Raw genomic sequence first — 24536 nt, 5'->3', positions numbered from 1 at the left:
ACAGTGGCGGCGGCGGCAGGGACAGACGCCGGCGAGCGTCGGGACGGCAATACAGGGCACTAGAGACCCCATGAAGTGGTCGTAGAGCTTCACGGTGATGATGTGGTACTGGCTAGGGAGTCGTGGTGGTGGGGAAATGCTCAGAGTGAGCTGCCCACGGTGAGGCCGAAGGCGGCGACGGCGGCGCTTGTCGGAGACAGGACTCTGGCTGCAATTGGAGGGCAACAAGGGTCGACGAGCACGAGCAAGGAACGGGGAAGCTTGCACAGGGGTTAGTGGGGGCGAGAGATGTCTGGTGGCGGCTGCCCACGGCAATGCCGATCGTTGCCGGAGCGGGAGAAGAGAGGCGGCAGTGGAATTTGGGTCGGGTGCTCGAGAATTGGCAAAGGGACTGGAGGAACGGAATGTAGAGGTTGGTGTGGTGCTGATGCGCGCGAGAGATAGAGGTTTAAGGCTCTACGGTGGGCTTTCCTTGGCGACGATGCGGTGGTGGCCGGCAGGTGCTCGGGGGAAGCCGTGGCACACGTAGGGCAGGACAGAGAGGGGGAAAAGGAATCAGGGGCATGGAGAAGGCGACGCGTGGGGGCACGGGAAGCAGGAGGTGGACGTCGGTGATCTGCACAGCGGCCGTCGGAGGGGAGCTGCATCGGCGGCAGAGCAAAAGAGCAGAGGAGCAGGGGACAGAGGGGGTTCAGAGGAAGAAGAAGAGAGGGAGGAGGTCCGGGGGACTGTTTTGTGAAAACCAAAAACTTTAGGGACCCCACAGAAAAGAAGAATTTCCTACTGATCTAGGGGTTTTCTGAGAAAAAGACCAAAATGAAAGTTGTAGAGTTTTTCAAGCTCTACAATTTAGCTTTAGGGCTCAATTTCAAAAACTCAAACTTTACAGCATTACATGCTGAATTTTGAACAAAGTAGAATTTTGAATTACCCTTGTCCTTACCAAGGGGGATTTGATCAAACTTTTGATATATTTGCAAATGTTTAAGGAATGTCATGATGACTAGTACTTTTACAAGTAGGCCCTCAGGTAAACATGAAAGTTACTTTTATTCCACAATTATTTTGCACAAAAGACCCTAGGGCTTATGTTTTATTTACACATAGGCCCCTACTCTTACTTAAGGGCTTATTTTCCTTATGATAACATAAACTTAACACCTAGTATTGTATTTCTCCTAGGTTTCAAGGCTACCTTCCATTCCACCCAACTTACACTTAAAGGCCTATATAATATAGAAATTACAAATACACCCCTAGTCTTTTGTGATACCCACATACACCATAGTAAGCATTATACTAAACTTAGTGTCCATATTTTCTAGTTACCTGAATGTCACAGGAAGGACCTTTCATTGTGCACAAGGTTACATGCTCTGGGTCTGATCGCTTACGGTACTCTGATGGCCAGGAGGTACCAAATTCTTAGAATATTGAGCATCTACGTCGTTTTCATCCTTGATCAACTGGGGACATATTTTATTGATGCCTGGAGATAAATACTTTCAGTACAACTCCATTTTACCAGTTCACGACATGTATTACATGCAAGTTTGCTGATGGGGTCTCGCTCCCATATTTCCAGTACCTAATTACTAGTTTCCAACTAGTCTCTTGGGTTACTGAAGGGGCTTTGTGCTCATACTTTCTGTACAATTCCGTTTTACTGGTTTACGACTGGTACTACGTACAACTTTGCTGAAGGGGCCTCGCTCCCTTATTTTTAGTAACATATTCCTAGTTATTGAAGGGGCCTCGCTCCCATGACAAGCAGTCTACTAGTTTACGAAATGTTCTACACATGTTTGACTATTTCGACTATTCATCTTGACTACAATCCTAGTCGGGATCGACTACGACTAGATAGCTTCATCGAGTGTTCAAGATTCAGCGGCTACTTGCCCGATGCCTGAACTCGGGGGCTAGCACCACATTCTACTACAACTACCTTATACTTATCATCTGGCTCTTGGTCTGGGGGCTTGATGGGACAAGGCACTCAACGTGCCTCAACGGACAGCTCTCATGTTTTAACACTGGACGCTGTAAAATTACTCGACAATACCCGATCCAAGAGGCTTTTTAAGGTTCTTCTTGGGTAGATGTTTGTTAACCATTACTTTAGGGATTTTATTCCGAAGTAAGGGGTTTGTTCAAATTATTACCTAGAGGACTTATTTAGTCATTGGCTCAGGGCACAAAACTTGATTTGAGAGGTACTTTTGGAGGCTTTTTGGGATGTTATTTTTTTAACCTTTTTTCAGGGAATTCATCTCGTAAAAGAGGTTTTCAAATTTACTACACCAATTTGCCCATGTTCACCATCAAATCTTTACCGTTATATATTGCATGCCATGATTCTTTGGATCCTTTATTCCAAAACCTTGGGGATTTGGATTCTAAGGCTTAGGGGCTGCGGGACACGTGTTATCATCGACTTATTTTTCAAACCTGCTGGAAGATAAGGATAAAAGACTCAAGATTAAATTGACCCTCAGCTTGATTCTACGAGTCAACCTAAGGCTCGGGGGCTACTCCATATGGAGTGCGAGTTTAATCGCACCCCATATAAAGAAGACTGGACAACTACTCAGGGCATGAGCGCCTCGCAGCCTCGACGCAGCCAAGGAAGTACTCGGAGGACACCTTCAAGACAAAGTTCAGAAGTACTCTGATGCCTGCAGTACTTGGCTACGAAGAGCTCAGGGGCTTGTCAGACCCGTGCACACGGGACTATCCACGTGGCACACTTCTCATAGGATACGGGATGGGACATGGCCCATGCCCTACATCTGTTGTAACTACTCGTAATGCAGTAGGATTACTCATACAGTAGTGAAACTAGTCAAATGCAGTAGGAAACTACCCAAGAAGTACTCGGGTAGGACTCTTGGGCTTGTACCCGACTAGGATTCCCATGTAAACCTGTCCTCCCAGACTATATAAGGGTGAACGGGACCCCCTCCAGGGGATAACCCGGTGATCATCCAGGGAATCACCTAGGAGATCACCCAATTATCATAAAGGCAATACAAACCACACAGGACGTAGGGTATTACGTTCTCGGTGGCACCCTACCTACAAATTCACCACCTTGAGGGTATCCCTCGGTGGGCGTGGCGGTAAAACACCGACATGGTGTGTACCGTCTAACAGAGGAGAACGAGTGCCTCACGAAGAAGCTTCAAGATGCCGATGCCCAGCTTCTAGATTGCATGACCTAGATCAAGTCACTAAGTAATGGCAAGGAGCACTAGTGGAACAAAATTGAAGATCTTGAAGATGCTGCATGATTAGTTGTCAACATAGTGGACCCCCTGAAGATGGAGTAGTAAACCCGAAGACCCTGCTGGAGCGCCTTCATGAGGTCCCACAGGGTGTCGCTGGGTATATATATCTGGGACCACCAAGACCGTAGTTACACATGTACTTGGCTCTACAAGTCTTTTTATCCGGATGCCGATGTCGGGCCACTAGGGGAGGGTGTAGCTGCAGATTGCTCGTATGAGAAATTGTTCGAGTACCTACAAGAAGTAACGTCAGTAGCTGAGAAGATAGTTGACAGCATGGAGTTAGAATAGAAACATTTGTAATGCACCATCTGTCCTGCCACTTACTGCATATTTGTAATATGTCTATCTTTCTTGCCTATTGATTTGTTCAATGTACTCTTAGATAAGTAGTATCGACAATCGTGGGGCTTAGACAAACGTGATACGCTTGGGCCAAGCTACTCTGAGTGCATCGACTTTGGATTTAGTCATTAACTTGGCATTTGTTTTATGGCTCCTTGTTAGGGCCCTTCAAACAGTTTAGGTTTTATCCGTGCCAAGCGGCACTCTAGATTGTTTGGGAGTATAGGCTCGATTACCTCTTTAGTTTTTTTAAAGCTTCTCATAGTTACTGCCTGTGGCTAGTACTCGGAGCCAAACAAGAATTATGGGCTTTGTGACCCCTTCAGAGTTTGCCTCTCGTAGTTATTGTCTGTGATAATATGAGTACTCGGAGCTATTTTTTTTATCTTAGCCTCATTGGCAATGAAAATAGTCGTTTAGGTAGAACTCATGGCATAGCCCCCTACCAATCCCTAAGACTTAAGATGGTTGGCTTGTCGTTAGTACTTGTGGTCGAAGCCCCCGAGTTCTACAATCTAGCTCTGAGAAGAAAGTAATCATTTGGGAATCATGACAACTCTTTATTGATAGAAAGTACTCATGGCCGAAGCCCCTGTGTTCGATGTTCCAGGAGTTTGGAACTTCCTTGCCATCAGGGTAGTGTAGTCAGTATGCCCTGATCTTGTAACTTTTGAGACGATGAAGGGTACTGCCCATCGCGAGTTGAGCTTGTGCAGCCCTATCTCGTCTTGGATGCGATGATGAACCAGATCACCGATGCTGAAAGATCTCTCCTGGACATTACGATTGTGGTAGCGCGAACACCTTGGAGGTTAGGAGTGCTCTAGACTAGAGCGATACATCTGGCTTCTTCAACTGAGTCCACTTCGAGTTGTCTTGCCTTGTTAGCTTCGCCCTCTTCGTACATCTCCAACCATGGAGAATGCCACATGATGTCGGTATCGGTATTTTACCACCTGCCCACCGGGGGTATACCCGAGGTGGTAAGTTTTAGGTAGGGTGACACCGAGATCAGGAACTCGAAGGTGCAAGCAACACAAGGTTTAGACAGGTTCGGGCCATGATGTGCGTAATACCCTACGTCCTGTATGGTGCTTTGTATTGCCTTGGGTGTTGATTGATGTTTTGAGGGGTTCCCTGCCCGCCCTTATATATCCGGGAGGACAGGGTTACATGAATCCTAGTCCGACACTAGCCTAGGAATCGTACTCGAGTACAACTCGAGTAGTTTTCTTCTGTACCGGCTAGTCCTACTTCGCATGCGAGTAGAGTACAACATAGATAAGGTATAGGACATGTCCTATCCCCTAATCTTGTATGAACTACGTTATGTACACAGTCCCATAGTTCCGGGTCTGACAAGCCCCCGAGCTCTACGTAGCTGAGTACTGCAGGCTCCTCGAGTACTGTGGAAGCATTCTTTGGCTTCTTTTGAAGCTTCGTCTAGAAGTTGTTCTTCGAGTACCTTCTTGGCTGCATCGAAGCTATGAGGTGCTCATGCCCCGAATTACTTTGGTATGGTGTGCGATTGAAAAATCGCACTCCATATGGAGTAGCCCCCGAGCCTTAGGTTGAATCGGAGAATCAGGCTGAGGGTCACATTAGTCTTGAATCTTCCTTTCTTACTTTTCGAATAAATTTGAAAAATAAGTAGTCGATGCCACGTATCCCGCAGCCCCCGAGCCTTGAATCCAAATCTCTTAGGTTTGGAAATAAGGATCCAAAGGTCGTGGCATGCAGTGAAAAAATGTTCCCATGATAAATAATTGGTGTGATGGTGCAGATGATGGAAGTTAGATTTGGAATTCGAAAACCCCTTTTTTTGGGACAATTAACCCTGAAAAAATGATTAATCAAATATTTTATCTAAAAAATCCATCAAACGACCCCTCATCTTCCAAATTTTCCCTGAGATGACTCTTCAACTTTGAAGCAGTAAACCTGTATCCGGCCGTTGGTTATTTAACCCCGCGGTAACTCCGGGTAAAATCCATGCTTCCAATCTTCAATCCGCCAATAAATTTCCGAATCCCCAATCAGACCCGCGCTTCGCCTTCATCCCCTTTGAGAAGCCCCAAACTAGCCAAATCTCTCCGCCCATTTCTCCGCAGCCCCCGAGCTACTCGTGGAAAATGGATCTGGAAATAGCACCCAAGAGATCCAGCGAGAAGGATGGGAAGGGGAAGGAGTCACAGCCGCCATCTGGGGAGTGGACTTACAGTAAGTGCTCAAACAATGAACTCCTGAATCTTGTTTTCGAAGATTTACTTCAGGAGAAAAGTCTTGTCAACTGGCGGCCCTCTTTTTGTGAACTTCTTCCTATGGAAAATCTAGACGAAATCATCTCATTTTAACATTTTTCTGAATGGGGTTTGGCTCTCCCCTCTTGCTCTTCTTTTTGGGCCTTCTTTATTTCTACGGGCTTGAGCTCCACCACCTCAACCCAAATTCAATCTGCCACACTGCTATCTTCATCCATTTTTGTGAAGCTTTTCTTGGAATCAAACCCTATTGGGATCTTTTCCGCTTTCTTTTCCAGGTAAAACCGCAACCCACTTCCAAAAATCCATCCCTTGTAGGGGGCGCCGGCATCCAGCTTAGACAACAAGCCGGCGATAGATACCTTTCCTACAAATTCCCCTCCAACATCCCTGGATGGAAAAACCATTGGTTCTACATCGGAAACCATGTCCCCCAACTTCTTGAAAGATCCAGTAAACCGACTGTTGTAAGGCCGGAGTGGAATACCAAACTCTCCAAAGGGGACATGGATCAAAGTCGATGAGTTGCTAGCCATCATAGTAGCCCATAAAGAAATAGGAGTGACCAGCGCGTCCGTGATGTTTTCCTTCTTCAAACACCGGATCCAGCCAATCCAACAATGCCATACACTAGGCTTCGAGTACATAGGCGCTGAAGATCCATCTCGGATGTGCGCAGAGGAGCTGGCTGATGACAACGCGCTCATCCGGGTCAAGCGAGTGCTGCTGGATGTGAACGCAGTTACCTACGTCTTGGAGTTATTTTCTGCATAAAATCCTCCAAAATGGGTAAGTATTCGACTACTTTTGGAATAAGTTCTGCTGTTATGCAACCGTTAACGGAAAATCCTCTGTAGAGACACACAGAGTTGTACCGGAGCTATCCACCACAACCCGATATCCCCCGATCGGACCACCTTCTTCCCAGCGCCGCGACTGAAGCGAAAAAAGCTCAAGCAGCCGAGGCTCTGCCCGGCGGCAAAACAACCGAAAGTGGGAGCCCCCCTGCGGAAAGGGGAACCGAAGGGAAGACGAAAAAGGACAACTGCCCCGGATCATCCGTGGAGTTGGCCGGAGCCTTAGTAGTGGTCCCTCGGGCTCGTCGGGTAGTGCACAAACGTAAAGCGCATGTAGTCGAACCCCCAGGTATGAAGTTGCTATCCTGTAAATTTGTCATATATCGAAGTTGTTGCATGCTGACATTGTCTGTTTTGCAGTCCCTCAGCTTCTCCACCCAACCCCAAGCGCCAAAAGGTGACCGGAACCGAATTTGCCGGTGATGATGTTCCAGCAGGTGGCATCGCAGAAACCGCTGGGACAGACCCTTCGACTGCCTCGGCAAAGATGGTTACCATTGCCGTGGTGGGCACCTCGCAATCAGCTGGTGTGAACCCGCCACCAGCGACGATTGCCGTGGTTAAAAAACCACGGGCTCTGAGACTAAAGAAAGCTGCCATGAAGAAATCTTCGCTGTAAGTGTAGATCCTTTGTCTTAATGCATATTCTGTTCTGTTCTTGTCGACTTGTTTAATGATACAACTGATTTTGCTTCATTAGGTCTGCGACTGCCCTGGGGTTTAAGCCAAAGCATGTCTCGGCTACTCCAGCCCCCGAGCCGCCAGCCCCCGAGGACACGACACTGCCCGACCCCCCCCTCGAGCCGCAGCAACCCGAAGCTAGTGCCGGTGGTGAAGAACAAGTCGAGGCCACTGATGCCACTCCTGCAGATGGCACAAGTAAGTATCTGACCTCCCATGGATGATTTCTTAGACCACAAACATCATGTACTGAATGCGTCTTGACTTGTAGGTACCCCACAACCACCAACTGAAGAAGCTACGGGTACCTCAAGAAACCCTGAAGATCTGCTGGTGTCCAGGAGTGGATACCAGAACATCATCACCACAGATCTAGTGGATGATCCACTCCTGACGGTCAACAACATGCGATACTTCCAGAAGATCTCCAAGAGATGTACCAATATACCGTGGTAAGGCAAAATTACTCTTCTGCCATTAAACTCTATCGAGTTGCTTGTATTAATCTCTCCCCTTATGCAGGGCCAAACTCTCACAACAGAAATCTGAAAAGCTGAAAGCAGTCGTGAGTGGCCTCCATGAACTCTGAGCAAAGGATCAATGCATATCAGAAGAGAAGAATAAAAACATATATCTTCAGAGAGAGCTCGACAAGCTGAAGCTGGAGTGGACGCGAGAAACGTGGCTCCTCAAGAACAATCTCCGCAACCTTGAGAAGGCCAACTTCGAGCTCCAGGAACAACTCAAAGAGCAGAAAAAGGCGCACCAAGGCAAGCCCTTTCTTCCCTTGAGTACTTTCTCTTAACAATTTGAATTGAGTGCTGAAAACTGTCTTCACCACAGAGCTTAGAAAAATCTTAACATATAAAGAAGAGTTGCTTACTGACATGAAGAATATGCTGTATTGCCGTACATATGATGTTGAGAGGCTGCATAAGGTGATCGCTGACACCGAACAGCAGTTCGTCGACTGCCTTCAGCAGATCAAGACGCTGGGCGAAGAAAAGGAGCAACGCAAGAAGGAGCTGGAGCAGCGCCAGAAGGAGCTGGAGGACCTTAAGGGGGCCGCCCAACAGCTTGTGGACATGGTGGATCCACAAGAAGGCGACGAAGCAGATGGGCGATCCCTGCTGGAGCGACTCCTCGGAGCACCGCAGAAAGTCCTCAGCTTGCTCACCGAAGCTCCCATCACGTATGTCAGCCATACGCTTAGTTTTGTAAAATCCTTTTGGCCTGAGGCTCGACTAGAAGTATTCGCACAGGGTGTGGCTGCAGAGTGCTCCGAAGAGCAATTCAGCGAGTACCTCCTAGAAGCCCGACCTTAGCGAAAAAATAGTGGAAAGTGTAATACAGGATTGAGATATTGTAAAAATAAGTACTCTTCTCCTTGTATGTATCTGTCATTGATGTCTCTACTTGTATTTGCCTTGTGGCTTCTGGATTGTCATCCATGTTCATAGGCTGAGTAGTAGACACTACCCTGGGTGCAATGACCCTGGAAGTAGTCGAAATAGCTCCTCATAGGAACCCATCCAACAAGTTAGATATAATCCGATCGAGCGGATCTAACTAGTTAGGAAGAAAACGATCATCATCGCAACGACTGTCATACTCATGGCAAGAAGTCAAAACTACCCCGATTGCAGTGACTCTGGGAATAGTCGATATACCTCCTCATGTGAGCCCGTCCAACAAGTTAAATAGAATCCAATCGGGCGGATCTAACCTGTTAGGAAAAAATGCGATCATCATCGCAACGACTGTCAAAGCTCATGGCAAGAAGTTGATACATATAAAATATGAACATGGCTGTAGCCTCCGTATTTAACGATCGTCAAAGCTCATTGCAAGAAGTCGATTCATATAAAACATGAACATGGCTATAGCCTCCGTATGTTAACAGAAAATTTACATTCCAAATTCTGTGGCACATAGCCTCCAAATTGAATCGGAAGAAAAAACATCTAGGCGCTCGGAGAACAGCTGTCCCTGGACATCGTCTTTATGGGTAAAACTTGCGCAGGTTTTGAATGTTCCAAGAATTTGGGATGTCTTGGCCCTCGGGGTATTGTAGTTGATAAGACCCCGGTCTTGAAATCTACTTAATGACGAACGGTCCTTCCCATTTCGAGTTGAGCTTGTGTAAGCCGGACTCATCTTGGATGCAGCGTAGGACAAAATCGCCAATACTGAACGACCGTTCTCTGATGTTGCGGTCGTGATATCGCCGGATCTCTTGTAGGTATCGTGTTTACTGAACGAGAGCGGTACAGCGAGCCTCTTCAGCAGAGTCAAGCTCTAGCTGCCTTGCTTCGTCCGCCTCGCCTTCATTGTACATTTCAACCCTTGGGGATTTCCACATGATGTCAGCCGGTAAGATTGCTTCGGAGCCATATACAAGAAAGAACGGTGTTTGCCCTGTGGCTTTGGACGGCTGAGTCCTGTGCCCCTAGGCGACATGTGGCAACTCATGTATCCACTTCCCTCCTTTCTTGCTGTTTTCATCATAAAGTCTTTTCTTGAGGCCCTCGATTATCATGCCGTTCGCCCTCTCGACTTGACCATTGGCCCTTGGGTGTGCAACGGAGACGTACTTGACCTCGATGCACGCATTTTCACAGAACTCCTAGAACTAGTTAGCTGTAAAATTGGATCCCAAGTCCGTGATGATGGTGTTCGGGAAGCTGAAGCGATGAAAGATGTCGGAGATGAAATTAAAGACTTTATCTGGTGTGAGCTTGGCTATCGGCTTGTACTCGATCCACTTGGTAAACTTGTCGATAGCCACCAATACATGGGTGAAACCACCTGGCGCCATTGTGAAGGGTCCAATCATATCAAGGCTCCAGCAAGCAAATGGCCAGAATGGCGGTATGGTGATAAGATTGTGAGCTGGGATGTGGGATTGCTTGCCAAAGAATTAACAGTTTTGGCATCTCCGCACAAGGTCCTCAGCATTGGACACTGCGGTGTGCCACCAGAAACCAACTCTGTATGCTTTCCCCACCAGCATTCTTGAAGCTGTGTGGTTGCCACAAACACCCTCATGAATCTCCTGCAGTATGTCGTAGCCGTCTTCTCCCGTGACGCACTTCATGAGTACCCCTAACCGGACGCCACGCCGGTAGAGTTTATTGTCAAGTAGGACAAAACCTTTGTTTCTGCGCATGACACGAGCTGCTGCTACGCTTCTTGCGTCCATGCCCGCTAGCAGTCGTTGGTCTCGGATGAAGTTGATATAAGGCTCTCTCCAGTCCTCACAAGGCATCATAACCTCCCGATCAGGCTATTGAAGGCCAGCATTGGTGGTTAGCTGAGGTGAGGACATGATGGATGGCTGTTTCAGCTCCTGGACGAAAACTCCAGCTGGAACTTGTGCACAGGTGGATCCCAGCTTGGATAGTATGTCCGCGCCAACATTATGTTCCCGTATCACATGATGAACCTCCAAGCCGGAAAACTTATTTTCCAGCTTGCAAACTTCTTGTACATAGGCGTCCATTGTCTCCTTGTTGTAGTCCCACTCTTTGTTGACTTGCTGAACGACCAGAAGTGAATCACCGTATACAAGTAGTCGCTTGATGCCTAGTGATATCGCCAAACGTAGCCCGTGAAGCAAGGCTTCATACTCAGCTTCATTATTGGATACCTCCCAAAGGATCTGAAGGACATACTTGAGTTGCTCACCTCTCGGAGAAATAAATAGGACCCCAGCACCACCGCCATCGAGCTTAAGGGACCCATCGAAATACATGGTCCAGTGCTCTGGCTTGTCGATTGGAGTTGGAATTTGATTCTCTCGCCACTCGGCCATAAAATCGACTAGAGCCTGAGACTTGATTGCAGTGCGTGGCTTGAAGTTGATTGGCAAAGCCCCCAGTTCTACTGCCCACTTTGATATACGCCCCGTGGCGTTCTGATTGTGCAGAATATCCGCCAACGGGAAATCCGTAATCACAGTGATCTTGTACTCGTCGAAATAATGGCGCAGCTTCCTTGATATGATCAATATTGCATATAAAAGTTTTTGAACTATCGGGTATCGTACCTTAGATTCAGAGAGTACCTTGCTGACGAAGTACATGGGCCTCTGCACTCCAAACGCATGGCCCTCCTCGCTGCGCTCGACTATAATAGTGCTGCTAACAACATGAGTTGTCGCCGCAATGTAGAGTAGTAGATCTTCTCCCGGCAGTGGTGCTGTAAGGACCGGAGGTGACTGAAGGTGTTGTTTCAGATTTTGCAGGGCCCGCTCGGCCTCCTCCATCCACTGGAACTTGTCTTGGAGTTTCAGGAGCTTGAAGAAGGGTAGTCCTCTCTCCCCGAGTCGGGAGATGAACCTATTCAGGGCTGCCATACATCCTGTTAGCTTCTGCACATCCTTGATTGTGGCCGGAGCCCCCATGTCAGTGATGGCCATAATCTTCACAAGATTGGCTTCAATTCCCTGGTTACTGACGATGAACCCGAGCAATTTCCCTGATGCTACTCCGAAAACGCATTTAGTTGGGTTGAGCTTCCACCGAAACCTGCATAAGCTGCTGAACTTCTCTTCCAAGTCTGTAATCAGGTCGTCGAGATTCCTGGTCTTGATGAACATGTCATCCACGTAAGCCTCAACATTCCAATGCAGCTGATCAGCAAAGCACATCTGAATCGCGCGTTGATAGGTTGCTCCTGCATTTTTCAACCCGAAAGATATAGTTTTGTAGGCGTATGTCCCGAATGGGCTGATGACGCGGTTTTTATTTGATCTTCCTCCTTGAGCACAATCTGGTGAAACCCCGAATAGCAATTAAGGAAGCAGAGAAGTACACAACCCGCCGTCAAGTCGACAACTTGATCAATGCGCGGTAACCCGAAGTGATCCTTTGGGCAATGCTTGTTGAGATCGGTGTAGTCAACGCACATTCTCCATTCATTATTCTTTTTCCATACAAGGACGGGGTTAGCTACCCACTCTGGATGGATGTGACGCCCTGAAAATTCACCAAATTAAAACACGCGCTAGGGCGTTTCGTTTAAAAACCACTCGTCGTCGAAACCCTAGCCCTGACCTCCCTCCGTTTCCCCATTGACAGCCGACGCATCCCGCACCGCGCACACGCGACCGCTTTGCCGCAATCAGCGCCGGCGCGATGCTGTTCTTCCCGCACAGTGTGCGGATGGCGCACGCGCGTGGCCGACCAACCGCGGTCGCCGCCGCAATTGGCGCCGACGCGTTTTCCTTTTCCCTCGCCGTCCTCCTCGCGCAGCGCGCACGCGTCGCGCGCGCGAATCCCGCCGGCACGCGTCATTCTTTCTCTTCTCCCCTTTTTCTTTTCTTTTCCTTTTCTCCTTTTTCCTTCCCATTTCTTTTTCTCTTCTCTCCCCTTTTCTCTTCTTCTTTTCCCCTTTCTCTTTTCCTTTCTTCCCTCCTCCTCTCCCTGTTCCCCCTCCTCTCTCTGCTCCCGAGCACCACCGGCCCTTGCCTCCCGGGCCACGCCACCACGCACGCGCCCTCGCGCTCCCGCCCTCACGCGCACGCCGCCGTACGCGCGCGCACCGCCGGGCCGCGCGCGCACGCGATCCACGCGCACGCGCACGCACACGGCCACGGCACGCACGCGCAACTGCGCGGCTCGCTGCGCCGCCCGCCACTGCCGCCCCGGCCTCGCCGCCCGCGCCGCGCCGTGCCCGCGCCCCGCTCTGGCCCGCGCTTCGCCGCGCCGCACGCACGCCTGGCCCCGCGACGCCGCGCCGCCCGCCGCTGCCGCGCCACGCGACGCCGCGCCGCCCGTCACCAGCCGCACTGCCCGCCGCTACCTCCTCTGCCGCACCCCGCACGCGTGCTCGCCACTGTGGTCACACAGCACCCCCCCCACGTGCCCTCGGTGCCTGCGCCCCGCCGCCACGCCGCGTCACGACGGCCGCGAGCGGCCAAGCTCCATTAATGGCCGCCCGCGACCGCCGCCGGCCGAGCCCGCCGCCCCACCGCCTCGGCCACCTATAAAAGGGGCCGAGGGGCACCCCCAGCACCTCACCACTGCCACCGCCCGGCCAGACCCTCGCCTCCCTTGCTCCAGCGCCGCCCCGCCGAGCCGCCTAGCGCCGTCGCCCCTGCTCCCGTGGGCACGCCGCCTCGCCCCACCTCGGTCCAAGGTGAGACCGGGGATGGGAGCCCCGCGCCTCCCTCTCCCTTTTCCCCCACCTCCGAGCCGCCACCGAGCCCCGGCCGGCCGGCACGGCCACCGCCGGCGCCCCCCCTACCCCTCCTCTGCTCTGTGCGGGAGGAAGGAGGAAGAAAAGGGCTTTTTGCCCAAAACCCCCTCCCTTCTCCTGTTTTCCCCAAAGGAATACCCCCTTAACTACCCTTTTTGCAAAAGAAGCCCTATTCTTTCTGTTATTTCAAACCAAACCTCTCGATACATAAACCTAGTTACACCCGACACATTTTAACATGCCCAGGGTATTTCTAAGATTTGTAAATAGGTCCTTACTCTTTCCGGATAATTACGGACAAGCCCCCGGACCCCGTTTAACCCCTGAAACCATCTTTAACTCGTCATTTTATGTGCGAAACGACCTCCGATCGACCCGAAACTTTACCACGCCCTTTCTAGTATAGTTCTAGCCATGCCATTAAGAAACCACCTAAAAATATTACCCCTAACTCCGTAACTAAATTATTTCCGATTCAAGCTCAACGATGAAAGCTTTTAGTTCCTTCGCTTGATTGTGTGTCTGTTTGCTTGCGTCGTAGGACACAGAGTGAACGAGGAAGGTCCCGACTGTGACCAAGCGAACGAGGACCAATTCCGCGACCCCGAGCCCGAGGGACAGTGCTACGATCAGGACCTCCCGCAAGAGTTTGATGATGGCAAGTTCAATTCCGCCCTTTGATGCATGTTTCTGTCCTAGTTTTTATAAACACAACCCAGAGGCCTGTTTTATAAAATTGCATGGTTTTGTGTGCCGAAAACATGGTAGGATAGCCACCCCTACTTGTGATAACCATACCTTGACCACCTGGTTTTGCAAAGAAAGTGTGTGTACGTGTGGGAAGGGATAAAGTGTGGTTTTGAAAAGAGTTAGACGGGATGGATGGCATTTCTGTGTGAATTGCCGTTGGTGTGCTCGTACCTGTGTGGTTGAGCGTGGAAGGGAGATATCCATCTTGTCACCCCTAAGGACCGAGTTGATGTGTCGTCTCACCTAGCTTCCTGTCGTGCAAACCACTTGACCGTTGTATGGGCAACGGCTTGGCCTAACCCCACTAGTTAGTCTGATAGCCATCAGGAGGGCTGGAAGCAACGGGTGATCAAGAAGACGGGATAAGCTCTGTGTGACTTATGCCCCGGTTAAACCTCGATGATAGGTCGAATGACCCCTTGGTAGATCCCGTGGTGGCTAGTCAGGTCTAGCTAAGGTGGGTAAGGGCTTTGATGGGATCTGCACCGGCACTAAGGTGTTCGTGCTGTGGTACCCCACCTGTGGGTAAAGTTGCACACCTCTGCAGAGTTGAAAATCTATTCGAATAGCCGTGCCCACGGTATTGGGCAAGTTATGGTGTGGTCACATAACTAGTGTTTCTCTTTGGGAATGGTTGGGCTGGCGTGAGTTGTTTGGAAAGTGTCCGGCAGATGTGCCGTGTGCTACGGCGGACGGGGAGTCCGGTAGCAGTTTAAAACTTGGATCCTGTGTGGATCAACACCGTGTGCTCCTTGGTACAAGAAAACTCGTTTTAAAAATGCTTTTAAAACAAACCCCTGCATACAACAGAGTTTTCCGCAAATGAACCATAACCTTATCCTTGGATTGTCCTGTGCATTAACTTCTGTTATACCCCTCCGTGGGTGTGATTGGACTTGCTGAGTACGTCTGTACTCACCCCATTCTTACTTTTACAGTGGAAGACCCAGACTACGTCCCCGAAGACAACGAGTAGGGTTTCGTCCTGCACCCAGTCTTGCCTGTGGTTGAGGCCATCGTTGGATTCCGCATGGCGCAAGACTCTGATGATCCTCTTTTCGTAACTAGTGTAGTGGTGTGGGTTTTAGTTGTAATCCTCACGATAGTGGCGCTTCACTGCCCATTACCGCGAAGAGTTGTACGGTGATGTACCATCTGTTGTAATAAAAGTGTTATCAGCCTCCTGGGACTGATAAATTAACACTTTTAAGTCTTCCCTGATGGGGGGACGCTCCAATGGATTACTTCTTTAATGAAGCCAGCCGCGAGGAGTTTAGCTATTTCCCATTTGATTGCCTCTCGTTTGTCGTGAGCAAACCTTCGAACGCATTGCTTTTTGGGCGCAGCCTGTGCGTTTACATTTAGACTATGCTCGATCAGTTCCCTGGGCACCCCTGGCATATCTGCTGGTTTCCACGTGAATATGTCTCAGTTAGCCCGAAGAAAACTGACGAGTGCGAATTCCTATGTCTCATCTAAGCCTGCACCGATAACGGCGGTCTTGGATGAGTCACCCTCCTGGAGCTGGATCGTCTTGAGGGCCACGTCGCTGGTCGAATGGATGCTCAACTTGCTGGCCTTTCTTGTAAGGATTTCCAGCCCAGCTTGGTAGAGTTGTTGCGCGGCCGCGAGTACTTCCCCAGAAGCATCTGGCACACGCGCAGTTGAAGCATACTGGATCGCCTCTTGGTTGCAGTCATACGACTTCTTCAAGTTATTCCGGAGAGTGAGTACTCTACTTCGTCCTGGCATCTTGAGAAGCAAATAAACATAATGCGACACTACCATAAATTTGGCCAGTGCCGGTCTGCCCAGTATGGCATGATAAGAAGATTCAAAGTTGGCAACTTCGAATTTGATAAACTCGGTGCGGTAGTTCTCCCTCATGCCAAAGGTGACTGGAAGAACCACCGTGCCAAGTGGGTGCGCTGCATTACCTGGGACAATGCCGTAGAAAGGAGACTTGCTTGGAACAAGCATGCCCGTTAAGTCCAGGCCCATCTTTCTCAAAGTGCTGGCGAAGATGTGGTTTAGACCACTTCTGCCATTGAGTACTCTGGTGAGCCTGACTTCTGCCACCACCGGGTCCAGGACCAGGGGGAACTTGCCGGGCTCCGAGAAGCTTGTCCACTGATCATCGCATGAGAACGAGATGGGGACCTCTGACCAACGGAGTGCTCGTGGTACCGCCGGCTCGATAGACATGATCTCTCGGAGGAGCAGTTTCTGTTCCCGCCTGGAACTGAAGTCCGCATCTCCCCCGAAGATGACATTGATGGTTTTTGATGCATCCTAGAACTTCGTGCTGTGCGATTTGTCCCCTTGGTCATCCTCTTCGGGTTCTTTATCCGCTGGCTTTGTCTTTTTGACACCACCGGGATTGCTGAATGTCCTCCGGAGGTGGTAGCAATCAATTGCCACATGATTGGCACCTGGATGCCATGGGCATTTCTTCTGCAGGATTTTTTCGAACTCCTCCTGCGTCGTAGTCTTCCTGCCCCGCGAAGGACGATCCACAGCCACGACAAGGTCGTCTGGCTTGCGCTTTCGGGATGGACCCGAGTAGTCCCGCTGGCTCTTGTCGGTACGACTATCGTTTGTGTGCCTTAGGTTGCTGTCATTGCGTCTCGGGAACCACTCGTGCATCTTTTTCTCCTACTCAGACCAGTCGTGCATCATGTCGTGAAGCCCTACAATAGTTTTCGGTCTGTTCCGCCCAAAGTCTCTGTAGATGCCTGGGTCGGTGATGCTGTTGTAGAAGCAGTCGATGGTGTCTTCCTCTGAGATATTCGCAATGGTGGCACACACATCGGAGAAACAGCGTGTATAGGACCGTAGGAGATTGTTATGTTCCTGTTTACATTGAGCAAGATCGTGACGAGTACCTGCACGGGTGATCGCCCCCTGAAAGTTGTCGATGAAGACTTTCTTGAGCCGCTCCCAGGAGTCGATCGAGTTGTTGCTGAGGTTCTCCAACCACGTGAGCAGCGTAGGATCCAAAGCCATCGTCTTGGTGATGTTGGAGCCTCCTGCGACTTCAATGGCGGTGGAGTAGCAACGTAGCCATTGCTGAGGAGCTTGCTTGCCATCATACTTAGTGATCCCAATCGGCTAGAAGCCCTCAGGGTACTTGTAGCTGCTAAACCATGCAGAGAATGTTGGAAAACGATCGCTGCAGTCGGTACCCTCCGTCTCGGCTACCTCATGCTCCCTGCGCCTGGAATCTTTTATGGATCGCACGTCGCGTCCTTCATTGATTCGCTGGCGCAGGTCTTCTGGATGATTCTGATGATTGGCCTATCGCGGGTTGCCTCCTGGAGGTGGCTGCTGCCTCCCGCCAGTGGCCTAAATCCCGCGAGCGTTGTTGTTGTTGTTACTCGATGAGGTCAAGGATGGCCGCCTGCCGTTCGACTGTGAGCCTGGCTGCGGCTTTCACCCACGTGTTCTTCTCTGACGGCGGACGTCGGGTTTTGTTGATCGAGCTGAATCCACGCCATCTGCGCATAGCGAAGTGCTTGACGCAGGTTTGGATCGTTACTGTGCTCGACTATAGCTGTTACCCTGGCGATGTTGGCCACAGCGTTCTGAAGCCCCGCTCGCTTACGGCAGCGAATTCGGCATCTAGCTCGCGATGCATAGATCACATGCGCTCGTTGACCCTCCTTCGCCGGACTGCGCGAGCTCTATTCCTAGCCCTCCGTGCCTCACTATCGGCATCGTTTTCATCGCCGGTGTTGGCTGTGGCCTCATCTTCGGATATCTCATCAAGTTCGATGATGGGCAAGTTGCCATCATCCTCGCCCTCCTCTGCCATCAGCACCTGGTGTGAGATGAGCTCATCAGAGCTTACTTCGACTAGCTCGGTCAACTCCTCTGCCACGGTGGCTAAAGGCCTGCCCTCCTGAAAAGGCAAGGGCTCAAGGTGTGCCACAAGTCGGTTTTCATCCTCGAGTAGATCAGAGAGTTTCATGCCCTTCCAATGCACAAAACGGCCCTCTGGAGTGGAGGTGATCATCAGACTGTTGTCACCAAAACAACCCACAGCCCCCCGACGTGCGGTGGCTTCGGGCTTTCCGATTCGGAGTAAAGAGTCCAAGTCCTTTTCCAATGCGGAGAGGGACTCGGAGTTGTTGGCCTCCTGAAGATTAGTGGCCGAATTGCGTAGACCGAGTCACAATCGGTTATGCAAGTCCTCAGATTGGAACGAGTCCAACTCGAGCAAGGTTGTTGCAGCGCTGGATGGTCACGTCAAAAGCAGACTCCTCCTCGATCCTCATAGTGGAGCCATGGGTTGACAAATCGTCGAGATTATTGACTTACTCGTCAAGGTCGCTATGAAAACTCACCGCAAGAGTTTTCGGCTTCATGTCGACGATGAATTGATGAAAACTGCCCGCACCATCTGCGGCGCAAACCCACGAGCCGAAAATGAACATCGTGCTCTGAGGGGGCACGGTACTGGTGAACTTGAATGATGCCATCGAGTTCGTCAGTGGATCTTCGATGCGCCCCCCTACCTGGCACGCCAGCTGTCGGTGTTTTACCGCCTGCCCACCGAGGGGTATACCTGAGGAGGTAAGTTTTAGGTAGGGTGACGCCGAGATCAGGAACTCGAAGGTGCAAGCAACACAAGGTTTAGACAGGTTCGGGCCGCGATTGTGACACCCTAGATGTTAAATATAGCAAGCCAATAGGAAAAATGTTGTGTATGGTTTGAATTGTGTGAAATTTGAGTAAAGTTATGAAAATAAGGGTATTTATGTAATTTCACAAAAATACAAGTCCTTTTATGCAAGTAGTTGAATTACAAAGATAACTTTCAAAGTTACTAAGGGCTAAAATGTAAAAATGCAAGTCATCATGACCTGCCATAAATATTTGCAGTTAAGTCCAAAACTACATAAAATTCACCTTACTAAAGCTGTGTACTTTAGGTTTTTTGTGGCAGAACCAACCTGAATTACACCAGCTCAAATACGCAAGTCCTCTCTCAAGGGCTCCAGCGTACTTCAAACGGTGTAACCCCTTGGCCTGTCGGGTAGAGTCCCGATGAAACCACCTAACTTCCGGGATCGAATAAGGTTACCTCACACGAAGGTGAGTCCAGAGATATAGTCACCATCACACCTGAATTACACCAGCTCAAATACGCAAGTCCTCTCTCAAGGGCTCCAACGTACTTCAAACGGTGTAACCCCTTGGCCTGTCAGGTAGAGTCCCGATGAAACCACCTAACTTCCGGGATTGAATAAGGTTACCTCACATGAAGGTGAGTCCAGAGATACAGTCACCATCATATTTTACATCACAGGGAATTACAGTACAAGAGTTTCCAAAAGTAGTACTAAGTTCCACATTTAGTAAAATTATTACAACCATTAAAGTTAAGGTTCTTGGCAGCGGAAAACAATCGCGATGATTTACAACACGTCGTCAAGACGGATGTCATGCTAAGCCCGGGCACGACATCACTCGGTATCATCAGTGTTGGCCAGGGACGGATCCCATTCCATGGACCAACCATCTGGTAGAGCACAGGGCCAAGACAGGGGAAGAGTAGGGTCTTCAAAGACATTACCTGAAAAACATATAACTAGCAAGGCTGAGTATTCTAATTCTCAGCAAGGCTTACCCGGGATTAGGGTATACTTAGCCCATAACTAGACTCATGAAGGCTTGAAATGGTTCTAGGTTTAGCTTCTGCTGAAAAACGACAAAGAGTAGGTCCTTAATTTCATATTTTAGCTTTCAGTTTCTAGTTTCTTTAACCATTCTAGGTAAGCACCTATAACTACTCAAGCAAGTGTCAGTGTTTAACCGGCTGCCCACCAAGGGATATACCCAAGGTGGTAAGTTTTGGGTGAGGAGTCGCCGAGACCAGGAACTCGAAGGTACAAGGAACACGAAACTTAGACAGGTTCAGGCTGCAAGATGCGTAACACCCTACGTCCTGTATGGTGGTTTGTATTGCCTTTTGTGTAGAATGACCTAATGATCTTCTTTTTGAGAGGGGTCCCTAACCTCCCTTATATATCCGAGAGGCCAGGGTTACAAAGATACTAACCAATACCAGCTAAGGAATCGTACCAGAACATATCTCGAGTAGATTCCCCTGTATCGGTTAGCCTTATCTCTTATTTAAACGGAATAAACAAGAGATAAACAAGATGAATAAGAGATAAGACGGACTTAATCTTTTAGACCTCTTTAAACTACGTTATGTGCCCAGCCTGGTGGCCCCGGGTCTGACAAGCCCCCGAGCTCTTCGTAGCTGAGTACTGCAGGCTTATCGAGTACTTTCGAAGCAGTCTTCGACTTCTTCTGAAGCTTCGTCTTGAAGTCCTTCTTTGAGTATTTGCTTGGCTGCATCGAAGCTATGAGGTGCTCATGCCCCGAATTTTTGTTACGGTGTGCGATTTAAAAATCGCACTCCATATGGAGTAGCCCCCGAGCCTTAGGTTGAATCGGAGAATCAGGCTGAGGGTCCCATTTGTTTGTAATCCTCCTTATTCATCAAAGAAATTTAAAAAATAAGTAGTCGATGCCACGTACCCCGCAGCCCCCGAGTCTTAAATCCAAATCCCCCAAAATTGGAGATAAGGGTCCAAAAACCGTGGCATTGGTGTTACTCTGGAATTCTGAGAAAAACTCTTCACCTCTGCATAGTGAAATTAAGCCTCCCGCTGATTTATTTAACCACGCGGTGGCTTAGAGTTTCTTCTGCGCTCTCAGTCTTCATATGAGTCGTCTTCGAGTAGTTTTGCGGCGTCCAGCCCCCGAGCTTACAAGCCAGGAGAGCCGAAGGAGTCATGTCGAGTAGTGCGCATCGCCCAGCCCCCGAGCCTGGGAACTAGCGAAACTACGATGGCACGCCACGCTGCCTGGAGGGTTGTTGCTGAAGCTTGACCTGAAAAAAGACAATGCACACATTATGTAGCATAATGCGAAGATACCGAGTAGTACTCAGTAATAATATAAAGACACCAAAATTTGTTCGGTGTAAAAATTTCGCGTCTTGCTCTTGCTAGGCCATGTAATTTTCCCAGGCAGTTAGCCTGTTACGTTTAAGCACCTGATCTCTGATGGCCGTAGACCATAGCGTAGGGAGCTTAGCCGCATGCACGCGTAGGAGCATAGGCTTACAGAAGAGTCGAGGTTTCACGGATTAAGGCGTGTGCTACTCGAGTATTTTAGCAACCGTTAAGAGAAGACAAAGAAGTCATCATGCGACAAAGAGGATGCGCAGTGCGCAAAGATAGTCGGCGAAGTGTAGCTCTGGAGGGTTTCATACCCATCGAGAGTCGTACACGGATAAGTAGTCGGCGAAGTGTAGCTCTGGAGGCCCACCGAGAGACGTACACGGACAAGTAATCGATCATGGTGTAGCCCCTGAGGGTTTCATGCCCGTCGAGAGGCATACCAAAAAAGGTAGCCGATCTTGTGAAGAACAAGTCGGAAAAGGTATAAATCACTTAGCTTGATTCGTGGACGAATGTCGACGAAGCTGTGGAGCTCGTTGATGAAGCTGCGACGATTTGTTGATGAAGCTCGACTAGTCGGAACCGATTCCGACTAGTTTTCAAGTCGAGACGAGTAGTTGATGTAGTCGTCGGCGAGCTGCCGATCGTCCTCGCGAAGTCGAAGTAGTCGAACACGTTGCTGTCGCGCGCGGATATTGCGGCACAAGCCGAAGTTGAGCCGGGTCGCCGAGGTCGACGGCTGCGGTGCATCGACGTTGCAGCGCAAGGTGAAGTCGAGCCGAGTAGTCGAGATCAATGTAGCCATTCTCTGAAGGATCCGATCTCAAACTCGATGAATCGATCCGTCGATGCACATGCGTGAAGGTAGCAATCCACCACCTGGTAAACTAGAAAGATGCCATCGAGTTCGCCGGTGGATCTTCGACACGCTCCCCTACCTGGCGCGCCACCTGTCGGTGTTTAACCGGCTGCCCACCGAGGGATATACCCAAGGTGGTAAGTTTTGGGTGAGGAGACGCCGAGATCAGGAACTCGAAGGTACAAGGAACACAAAACTTAGACAGGTTCGGGCCGCAAGATGCGTAACACCCTACGTTCTGTATGGTGGTTTGTATTGCCTTTTGTGTAGAATGACCTAATGATCTTCTTTTTGAGAGGGGTCCCTGACCTCCCTTATATATCTGAGAGGCCAGGGTTACAAAGATACTAACCAATACCAGCTAAGAAATCGTACCAGAACATATCTCGAGTAGATTCCCCCTGTATCGGTTAGCCTTATCTCTTATTTAAACGGAATAAACAAGAGATAAACAAGATGAATAAGAGATAAGATAGACTTAATCTCTTAGACCTCTTTAAACTACATTATGTGCCCAGCCCGGTGGCCCCGGGTCTGACAGCAAGGTAGAGCCTTTTTACAGCATACCTCAGTATTACTCATCATAAGATTGCTCTTGTTACTCTATGTGGCAGAAGAATTAAGCAGTCTCAATCTCTGCGAGAAACGGACGATTCTGAATCGAATTTCAACCCTTGCAAGGTAAACCTAACTCACAGGCTTGGAACACCGATAGGTTGTTCCGAAGCAACCGTTTGCCTTTCATTCTGGGTCATGGAACAGGGCCACCACAAGCGACTGTAGGATCGTACGCACACCAATTGTGCAGGACATACGTCTGTAGCGCGACTACATGACCGTACTCCTGTCTGCTGTGCGGAACGTACTCCCGCACGTCGGTGCGTAAGAAAAATCAAATTACGAGTGGTGGGAGGTATATCCACTTGCCGGGCCGATTGGTTACTAGGCTTACCGCTTACCATATTTCGCGGCATGTGGCTAGTACTTTCAAACGCTTACTGCCACTACCACACACTGCGACCTTATCAACTTTTATCAACACAGACGGGGTAACCTTCTGAGTCATGATACTGTACATGACCCCGTCCATGATCCTTATAGTGACTGCAGAGTAGTAAACATTCAACTCCTATATCGCGCGAGTGACAGGAAATCACCCGACTTCTACCGGTCCTATTAGCAGAGCATCTATCCGATATGGACTCAGGCACAATACATAGGTTCCTAGTATCAATGCATCTAGGGTTCCATTTCAACTCCTAGACTTAATGCAGGATATTATTTATAAGTATAAGATTGCATAATGTAGTAATTTGAAGTACTGGGTTATGCACCGGGGCTTGCCTTTACTTGTGGGGCTGAAGTCAGGGATGTTAGTATTGTTATCTTCCGAACTTTGGTTCGGGGCTTCAGATAATCCGTTGGTGACGTTCATTTGGTCTTCAGAAATATCCTCTGCAGATTTCTGGGAGATCTCGTAGGTACCGTTTGCGGAAGTAGTCGTATCTACATGCAATACAACATTACATTCAAAGTGTGCACATAAAACTATCTTAATTCACGATAAAGTTGGAATCCAACACTCATTTAACATATTACTCATATAACAATCAAAAAGATCTGAAACTAAACTTAGATAGAGCTTTAGGTGGTCAATTAATTAAAATCGGCTATTTGTTGAAGATTACAACAGAGCCGATTGGAAACAACAGGGGTTCAGCTAATAGAATTGGCAAAGGAGGGAGCTATCTACACAACATTAGGAAATCTGCTGATTTCTATTTAGAAGAGAAATCGGCATGAGTAGTTTCTGTATATGAGCAGAAGAGATTAGCCGATTTGAGTTCACCTGGGGTCAAATTGGCTGATATGGATAGGAACGTTAAAGGTACAGTACTTTAAGGATAGAAAAAGGAAGGATCTTGCCAATTTGATTATCAGCATATTTTTGGTCTATCCGATCGGTTGGTATATTGGCCTTGGCCTTAACCGATTCATGTGCATCAGGTCTAGCCGATTGGATGTCTATTGGTGCTAGCTGATTGGCCAAAGCTGTATCGGCCGTGCCTAACAGAGACTCTTATTTTGCTAACTTGCTGATCTGTGGTGGTGTGTTTCGGCAAGTGCAGCCGATATGCCATCTAAATCGGATGTCTAGCTGATCACTATGCGCATCGGCATAGCCGATTTGTGTCTTTAGCAAACTAGTCGATATGTGAACATCGGCACGCTAGTCGATCAGTGTATACAACTATTCAATATTGGAAGTAGCCGATTGTGCAACAACTACTCGACTCGTGTGGCATGCAACT

The sequence above is a fragment of the Panicum hallii genome, chromosome 5 (genome assembly GCF_002211085.1).
Source record: "Panicum hallii strain FIL2 chromosome 5, PHallii_v3.1, whole genome shotgun sequence".
NCBI classification, from domain to species: Eukaryota; Viridiplantae; Streptophyta; class Magnoliopsida; order Poales; family Poaceae; genus Panicum; species Panicum hallii.
Note: the sequence above shows the minus strand (reverse complement) of the source record.